A 9,404-nucleotide genomic window follows, 5' to 3' on the forward strand; every position below is an offset into this window, starting at 1 on the left:
TAGTGGTTGCCATAAAAGGAATTTCTAGGTATTTGCAGTAGATGCCTCTTGTAACTATGGCTTTCTCAAAACTGTAATCCTAGCAGAGGACATCAGATAATGTGTAGCCGTTAGCAAGATCATCATAGGCAAACATATATCCGTTCCAAGGCTAAAAGTGACCTTAACTGTATTTATTCTCAAAAGGGAAAGGAAATGTCAGATGTTTATTAGGTTATATAATGCTTCTTTTTTTTTTTCTTTTTTCTTTTTTCATTTTTTTCGTCCTTCATTTCCTGCTGTGTTGAGTATTTTGCTTCAACAGTATTGCCACTTTCTTAAAATTGTCTAAAAAATGATTTGGCATCCTTGTCAAATCTGCAGGCTTCCATTTTCACAGCAGCACTGTACCATGCACCTGGTTTCTATATAGTAACTGTGTGCAACTTCTAATTATTGGACTGTGCCCTGTTTTTTGTTTTCAAAGCAATTTCTAATTCTGGTGATTGTGTGATGTAAAGAGGTGCTATGATGGTCATGCAATTAATACTTAACATTGAATCAATAAAAATTTTTTTTTTTTGTAAATAGCTGTGGCACACAATCTAATTTAATCTGTCTGGTCAGTTTATTTGAACAACCTAGCTCAGCATTATTTAACAAGGAACCTAAGATGGGGATTGAGATCTTGGTGTTCTGTACAGGTTGAAGTAGTACCCTGATGCATTTCAGAGTGTTTGGAGCATAAAATAAAAGGGATTTGCAAGGTCCCTTCAGGCACTGGGGCAGGAAAGCATGAAACTTGCCCACCTTGGGAATTCCTGCTATTCTGTCAAGCAGTAGGGGCTCCCAGTTTACTAAAACTATAATCAGAGAACTTTGCAAGGCCTAAATCTAAGAATTGAAAGCAGGGAGACCTGTGAAAAGAAACCCAAGGAAACTCATTTTTATAATGAAGCCTAATTAGAGTTAAACCTAAGAGTCACTCTCTGGATGTTACTACACCAAACAAAATGAAAAAAAAAAAACACAACACATTATGCTAAGTGAAAGAAATCAAACACAAAGTACTATATATTGCATGATTCCATGTGTAAAAAATGTCACTATAAATCAATTTATAATGATGACATTAGATTAGTGGTTATATAGGGCTTGGGAAGGACTGCTAAAGAGTACAGAGTTCTTTTTGGAATAATGAAATTGTTCTAAAATTTTTTGTTGTGATAAATGCACAACATTGTGATTATACTAAAAACTATTGATCATATATACTTTGGATAGATCCTATGATATATGAATTTATCTCAATAAAACTACTTAATAAATAAATAAGTAATTGGGCAAGTATAGCCAGAAATAGTGGCTGTGTACAGCAGGGGAAGTAGCGAGAGATCGAGGTGGTGAAGAATTTTCTTGTTAGTTTTTTTCTTTATTATCAAATTAATGAAAATGCTCTGATGATGATTGAGCTGATGAATGTACAACTATGTGATTATGTCAAATACCACTAATTATACATTTTGGATGATTTGTATGCTTTATTAATATGTATCAATAAAATTGAGGTATAGGGAGTAGGGCATATGGGAATCCCCTTTATTTTTTAATGTATATTTATGTAATCTAAGTATATTTTTAAAAATAAAAATATATATATTTAAAAAATTAAAATTGATTTGTTAATTTTTTATTAAGTCACTCTCTGGAAGCCTCCTTGTTGCTCAGATGTGGTCTCTCTCTAAGCCAAACTCTGCAAATAAGCTCACTACCTCTCCCCAAAATGGGACATGACTCCCAGGACAAAATCTCCCTGGCACCATGGGGAATGACTCCCAGGGGGGTAAGTCTCTCCCTGGCACTATGGGATTCTTGATCAAAAGGGGGAAAAGAAGTAAAACAAAATAAAATTTCAATGGCTTGATTTCAAATAGGATTGGGAGATCATTAGGGGCATTACTCTTAGGCAGGTTTCAATAAGATTGCAGAGTCCCAAGCAACAGTGTTCCTGAAAACCTTAAGGACTCCTCTGGGCCCTGTCTAAAAAAATTATTTCCACGATGTAATATAGTTATTTAAAACTATAAATTTCAATTTCCTTATTAAGTTTTTTTTTCCCAGAGACTATAAAGCCTCTGGCTTGTTCCTTTGCCAGTTAAGCACTAACACCTAAGGTACCAGTCTCCCCAAGGATGGCAGCCAATTTCATTCCTCTATCCCATAATGCCAACACCCCTTCTTTTTTTCTTAAAGATTTATTTTATTTATTTCTCTCCCCTTGCCCCCCCCCCCATTGTCTGCTCTCTGTGTCCATTTGCTGTTTGCTCTTCTGCATCTGCTTGCATTGTCAGGCTGCACTGGGAAACTGTCTCTCTTCTTTGATGAGTCATCTTGCTGCATCGGCTCTCCATGTGTGTGGTGCCAGTCCTGGGCAGTCTGTGCTTTTTTCACATGGGGCAGCTCTCCTTGCAGGGTGCACTCCTTGCACGTGGGGTTCCCCTATGTGGGTGTGCCCCTGCATGGCACCATATTCCTTGCGTGCAGCAGCACTGTGCATGGGCCAGCTCACCACATGGGCCAGGAGGCCCTGGGTATCAAATCCTGGACCTCCTTTTTGGTAGGTGGATGCTCTGTGAGTTGAGCCATGTCTGTTTCCCCCAACACCCCTTCTGAGCATAAAGAAGTTAGAGCACTGTCAAGATTGAGGCAATAAGCAAAAGGGAGGAAATGTAACTGAGAGTCAAGAATTAAAAAATGATTATGATTACTGAGTCATTATATAGTTGCTTTTGCTTACTTTATAGTATATTATAGAAGAGCCAGAAATCAATACCTAAAATTACTGAAACTCACGAGACTAATCCTAACCCTTGTTGATACTTACTATTGTAAGAGTAACCACTCCAACTTCCCTTGTTTGAATCCATCAAAACCCTAAACTCCTTAGATTTGGGTAGACAGATTTTAGGCAGATGGGCATTCTGATGTTTTCGCTTTGCCACTTGGCAAAAAACTCTCTCTTTGAAACCCCAATGTCTCCTGAATTTGTCACTAGAGTGCATTGGGCAGAGAACCCTCGGCTTTTGCTCAGTAACAGGCTTCTACTGGGTTAATCTGGTAAACTAATTGCAATGATGACATGATGCCGCAATAGTAGGTGCCAGGGGCTTAATGGATACATGGAGATGTATTTTAATTGGGGCCTGCAGTGCCCTAAGGAAAATGCATGACTAACCGTGGAATTTGGAGCACCATGGCAGGTCAGTGGGGGTGAGGGGCCCTTAAATTAGTGTAGAGAATAAAGAGAGTCCCTTACCTGTGGATGGGGCTTTAAAGTTTTCTAACATAAAGCTCATCTCATAGGCATTCACTTATTTAATTTCAGAATAACCCTATGGGAGAGGTGAGTCTCATTTTATTTTTTATTTTTTTAACTTAAAATTTATTTTTGTTTTTAAAGAACTTTAGATTATATAAATGTTACATAAAAAATATAAGGGATTCCCTTATGCCCCATGCAACCTCCCATACTTTCCCACATCATCAACTTTCTTCATTAGTGTGGTACAGTTGTTACGATAGATGAACACATACTGAAGCTTTGCTACTAACCATGGACTATAGTTTACATTATCGTTTACACTCTGCCCCACACAATTTTACAAGTTATGACAAAATGTATACTGGCCTGTATCCGTCATTGCAATGTCATTGCAGTTTCAAGCAGGACAATTCCAGTGTTCCAAAAATGCCCCCATGTTACACCTATTCTTTCCTCTCCCTCCCCTCAGAAGCTCTGGTGGCCACTGCCTGTATATCAATAATAAGTTAACTTTATTTTAAAAGAAATTTTATATTATAGAAAAGTTACATAAAAAATATAGGGGATTCCCATATACCCACCCCCTCCCCCTCTCACATTTTCCCCTATTAATAACATTTTACACGAGTGTGGAACATTTGTTACAATGGATGAACATGTATTGAAACTTTGCCACTAACTGTAGTCTATAGTTTACATTATGGTTTACACTTTGCACTGTATGATTTTACAGGTTTTGACAAAATATATAAGGGCCTGTATCTGTCACTGCAAAATCACGCAGCACAATTTCAACGTCCTAAAAATGCACTATGTTCCACCTATTCTTCCTCTCCCTCCCCTCAGCACCTCTGGTGACCACTGTCTTTATATCAGTGTTACAAGTTCTTCCATTGCTAGGATAATAATAAGTCCACTTTGGTCCATGGTTGCATTGCCCCCTTGTGTTTGTTCATTCCTCAACCATGAAGATTTGGGAATGGTGATGCTGCTCTGCTTCAGATTGAGAGGAGGCTTAGATCTTATGGGGCGGAGGGAAGGAACAGTTTTCCTTGCAGTTGTAAATACTCTTTACTTTTTGGAATAGAGATTTCCCACTGTCATCATTTAGTTAGTTGTCCTGGACAAGTCTGATGAACTGGAAAGTAGATGTTGGCTACAAATCTGCCAAGATTCAGGGCTTAACCAGCATGTTAACAGACCAAAGATTAAGTCTCTAGAACTTGTATTTAATGGGTATAGTGCTAATTATAGTTTCAAATAAAAGGGGTAGAAGACTCGTGTATAGGGAAATTATAAATGAGCCTAACTCTGTTACAGTGGGGAAATAGGTTATCATATATTCAAAGGCAAGGCCCACGATGGATACTGATTTCATGGGGTTGTGTGCCTTGCCTGTAGTGTCTGGATGTCTCTAGATCCCTCTGGAGCACCCCTCTTTGTGTTTTTATTTAAAGATTTATTTATTTCTCTCCTCCCCACCCCCACCCCCACTGTCTGTGTCCATTCTCTGTATGTTCTTCTGTGTCTGCTTGTATTTTCATTAGGCGGCTCTGGGAACTGACCCTGGGACCTTGCAGAGTGAGAGAGAGATGATCATTCTCTTGTGCCACCTCAGCTCCCTTTCCTGCTTATGTCTCTTATTGTCTCTCCTCTGTGGCTCTTGTTGCATCATCTTGCTGTGCCAGCTCTCTGAATAGGACAGTTCTCCTGCTTGGGATGGCACTCCTGCACTGGGGTCACTCCTGCACCAGGCAGCATTCCCACATGGGGCAGCACTCCCACATGAGCTTGCACTTGTGTGGGCCAGTCACCACATGGGTCAGCTTGCCTTCACCAGGAGGCCCTGGGCACCGAACCCTGGACCTCCTACATGGTAAACAGCTGCCCAATTGCTTGAGCCACGTCTGTTTCCCTGGAGCACCCCTCTTTGACACTTTATTGTAGCAGTTAGTGAGATCCTCCTGGGTTATGCATAAGCATCACCTCTGGAATGACTTCTCAACCCACTTTGAAATCTCTTATTTAATTTTTTATTTAATTTTCTTTAATTTTTTTCCCTTTTGGTTCAAGGTCTTTTTCTAAATGCATTGCTGGTTAGTGCTAGGTAATAATCCCTTGGTGCCAGGGAGGCTCTTCCCCAGGAGTCATATCCCATGCCAGGGAGATGGCAGTGAGTGTGTAGTGAATTTACTTGCATGGTTTGCCTTTGAGAGAGGCCACATTTGCATAATAGGAGGTTTTCAGGTGGTAACCTTTTTGTTTTTCTTTTATTAATTAATTTTTTTTTTTTAGGTACCTGGACCAGGGATTGAACTAGAGACCTCATATGAAGCCGGCCCTCAACTGCTAAGCCCCATTGGGCTTAGCTGTTGGTTTTTACCTTTCTTTGCTGAGTTGGTTTTTACATTTCTTTGCTCACTGTTTGTTATTGTTTGTAGGAAGCACTGGGAACAGAATTTGGGATCTCCCATGTAGTAAACAGGTACTCAACTGCTTGAGTCACATCTGCTCCCAGGAGGTAAACTCTTAGGCAATGGGTATTATTAGGTTAGGTTTCAATTTTACAAAAATAAGGTTCATAAGTACAAGCATTAATATTGCGGTCTTGGTGTATTGGTCTGTTTTCTCTTATTAAGCACTGCCTATGTACTCTAGATTCTTGCCACTCTATTAGAAAACATAGCAAGAGCCCCCAGGATGGGAATTTAATATTTTCTTAGTTGCCGTGTGGGTCTCCATCCACTGAGATAATACCCTATGACTATACGAACACATTCATATTCCATAGAGGCATGCCCCATGTGCACCCTTCTCAACACCTACCCCACCACTGCCATCCTGCACCAGTGATCCTCCCCCTGCCATAGTTGTTAAAAGAACACTCAAAATTGTACTCACAACCACAGTCCTCAACCTCCCCAAAGTTCACCTGTTCCTTCCTCTAGCCCTGCCCCCAGCTCTATGGATAGTCCAACCCAACCCCTAACCTTGCTCACACTCACACTCCAGCATCACTGTACCATTCACATCACTCTACCACCATCACACCATCCACTACCAAACCTCCCCCATCCACCTTATCATATATTTTACCCAGACTGAGCATTGGCTCACCACTCACTACTCATTTTCTCTCTCCTGGTAAACTATCTTCCATATCTACCTCTGTGAGTCTGCTCAGTATCCATAGTTTGTATCAGTGAGATCATGCAATATTTGTCCTTTAGTGCCTGGTTTCACTCAACATAAGATCTTATTGATTTAACCATGTTGTCACATGTGTCAATTCTTCATTCCTTCTTAGAGGTGAGTAATATTCCATCATATGTATATACTGCATTTTATTTTTTCATTCATCCATTGAAGGATACTTGGTTTGCTTCCAACTTTAGGCAATTATAAATAATGCTGCAATGAACATTGGTGTGCATATATCTGTTCACATCCCTGCTGTCAATTCTTCTGGGTATATTCCTAGTTGTGGGATTGCCAGATAATAGGGCAATTCTGTACTTAGTTTCCTGAGGAACTGCCAAGCTGTCCTCCACAGTAGCTGCACCATTCTACATTCCCATGAGCTGTGGATGAGTTTCTATTCTTCCACATCCTCTCCACACGTGTAGTATTCTGGGTTTTTTTAATAGCAGCCAGTCTAGGGGGTGTAAGATGTTATTTCATTGTAGTTTTGATTTTCTAACATGTAGTGATGTTGAACATATTTTCATGTTCTTTTTAGCCATTTGTATTTCCTCTTTGAAAAAGTGTCTATTCAATTCTCTTGTCCATTTTTAAAAATGGATTTTCTTTTTATTTTCAAGATGTAAGATTTCTTTATATAAGCTGGAGATTAGGCCTTTATCAGGTAGGTAGTTTCCAAATATTTTCTGCCCTTGAGTAGGCTGCCTTTTTACTTTCTTGAAAAACTCCTTTGAAGAAGAAAAGCTTTTTAATTTTGAGGAGGTCCCATTTTTTTGCTTTTTTCTTTGCTTGTGCTTTGGGTGTAAAGTTTATGAAACCATTTCCTATTACCAGGTCTCATAAATGATTCCCTATGTTATCTTCTAGGAGCTTTATGGTCTCAGTTCTTATATTTAGGTCTTTGATCCATCTTGACTTAATTTTTATATTGGGTGTGAAATGGTGATCCTCTTTCATTCTTTTGGATATGGATATCCAGTTCTCCAAGCCCTACTTTTGAAGAGACTATTCTGTCCCAGTTGAGTTGGATTGGTGGCCTTGTCAAATATTAGTTGGCCAAATATGCATGGGTTTATATCTGAGCTCTTAATTTAGTTCCTTTGATCAGAATGTCTATCCTTGTGTCAATACCATGCAGTTTTATCCACTGTAGCTTGGTAGTATGATTTAAAGTCAGGTAGCGTGATTCCTCCAGTTTTGTTTTTCCTTTTCAAAATGTTTTTGGCTATTGGGGGCCCTTTACCCTTCCAAATATACTTGATAATTGGCTTTTTCAGTTCAGTAAAAAATGTTGTTAGAACCTTTATTGGGATTGTATTGAATCTGCCAATTTGGGTAGGATAAACATCTTAATGATATTTAGTCTTCCAACCCATGACATGGAATATTCTTCCATTTATTTAGGTCTTCTTTGATTTCCTTTAGCAATGTCATCTAAAATCCTTTACATCCTTAGTTAAGGCTATTCTTAGCTATTAGATATTTGAGTCTTTTAGTTGCTAGTATAAATAGAATTTTTTCTTGATTTCTTCCTCAGATTGGTCATTATTAGTGTACAGAAATGCTACTGATTTTTTGCATGTAGATCCCATATCCTGCCACTTTACTGAACTGTTTTATCAGCTCTAGAAGCTTTGTTGTAGATTTTTCTGGACTTTCTACATATAGGATCATGTCATTTGCAAATAGTGAAATTTTACTTCTTCCTTTCCAATTTGGCTGCCTTTTATTTCTTTTTCTTGCCTGAGTGCTCGAGCAAGTACTTTGAGCACAATGTTAAATAAGAGCGGTGACAGTGGGCATCCTTGTCTTGTTCCAGATCTTAGAGGGAAAGCCTTTAGCCTTTCCCATTGAGTATGGTGTTAGCTGTGGGTTCTTCATATATGCCTTTTTTTTTCCTTTTTTTTTATTGACTTTGTAATAATATTACATTAAAATATATATGTGAGGTCCCATTCAGCCCCACCCCCCACCCCCCTCTCCCCCCCCCAACAACACTCGTTCCCATCATCATGACACATCCATTGGATTTGGTAAGTACATCTTTGGGTACCTCTGCACCTCATAGTCAATGGTCCACATCATGGCCCATACTCTCCTCCATTCCATCCAGTGGGCCCTGTGAGGATTTACAATGTCCGGTGATTACCTCTGAAGCACCATCCAGGGCAGCTCCATGTCCCAAAGACGCCTCCACCTCTCATCTCTTCCTGCCTTTCCCCATACCCATCGTCCACCATGTCCACTTTTCCCAATCCAATGCCACCTCTTCTATGTGGACATTGGATTGGTTGTGTCCATTGCACCTCTATGTCAAGAGGAGGCTCAGATTCCACATGGATGCTGGATGCAATCCTCCCATTTTCAGTTGTAATCACTCTAGGCTCCATGGTGTGGTGGTTGTCCTTCTTCAACTCCATCTTAGCTGAGTGTGGTAAGTCCAATAGATCAGATTGTAGGTGCTGGAGTCTGTTGAGGCTCAGGACCTGGCTATCACATTGTCAGTCCAGAGATTCAAATCCCCTAAATATATCTTAAACCCCAACATTAACTGCACCTCCAGCACATTAGCATGAAAGTCTTATGAAAGGAGATCCCATCTGAGTCCAGATTCATCACACATAAACACCATTTCCAAAGAGGGGCCATCTGCCCTGGTAGTTAACCCCATCGGCCATGACCATAACTCCCATGGGTCTCTTTAGCCCTCACAGGAACCAATATCTGGGGGTTTTATCGTCTTGAGGAAGTTTCCTTGTAATCCTATCTTTTGAAGTGTTCTTATCAAGACAGGATGCTGGACTTTGTAAAAAAATATGGAAGACTTCATGAATTTGTGTATCATCCTTGCACAGGGACCACACTTATCATTCCAATTTTAGTAGGTGTGCTGCTGAAGCAA

General features: G+C 39.7%; 1 pseudogene; it reads right to left on the reverse strand.

Annotated features, from left to right (window-relative positions):
• Positions 1 to 9,312: 9,312 nt before the first annotated feature.
• Positions 9,313 to 9,404, reverse strand: LOC131276212 (U6 spliceosomal RNA; annotated as a pseudogene).

The sequence above is a fragment of the Dasypus novemcinctus genome, chromosome 26 (assembly GCF_030445035.2).
Source record: "Dasypus novemcinctus isolate mDasNov1 chromosome 26, mDasNov1.1.hap2, whole genome shotgun sequence".
Lineage (NCBI taxonomy): Eukaryota > Metazoa > Chordata > Mammalia > Cingulata > Dasypodidae > Dasypus > Dasypus novemcinctus.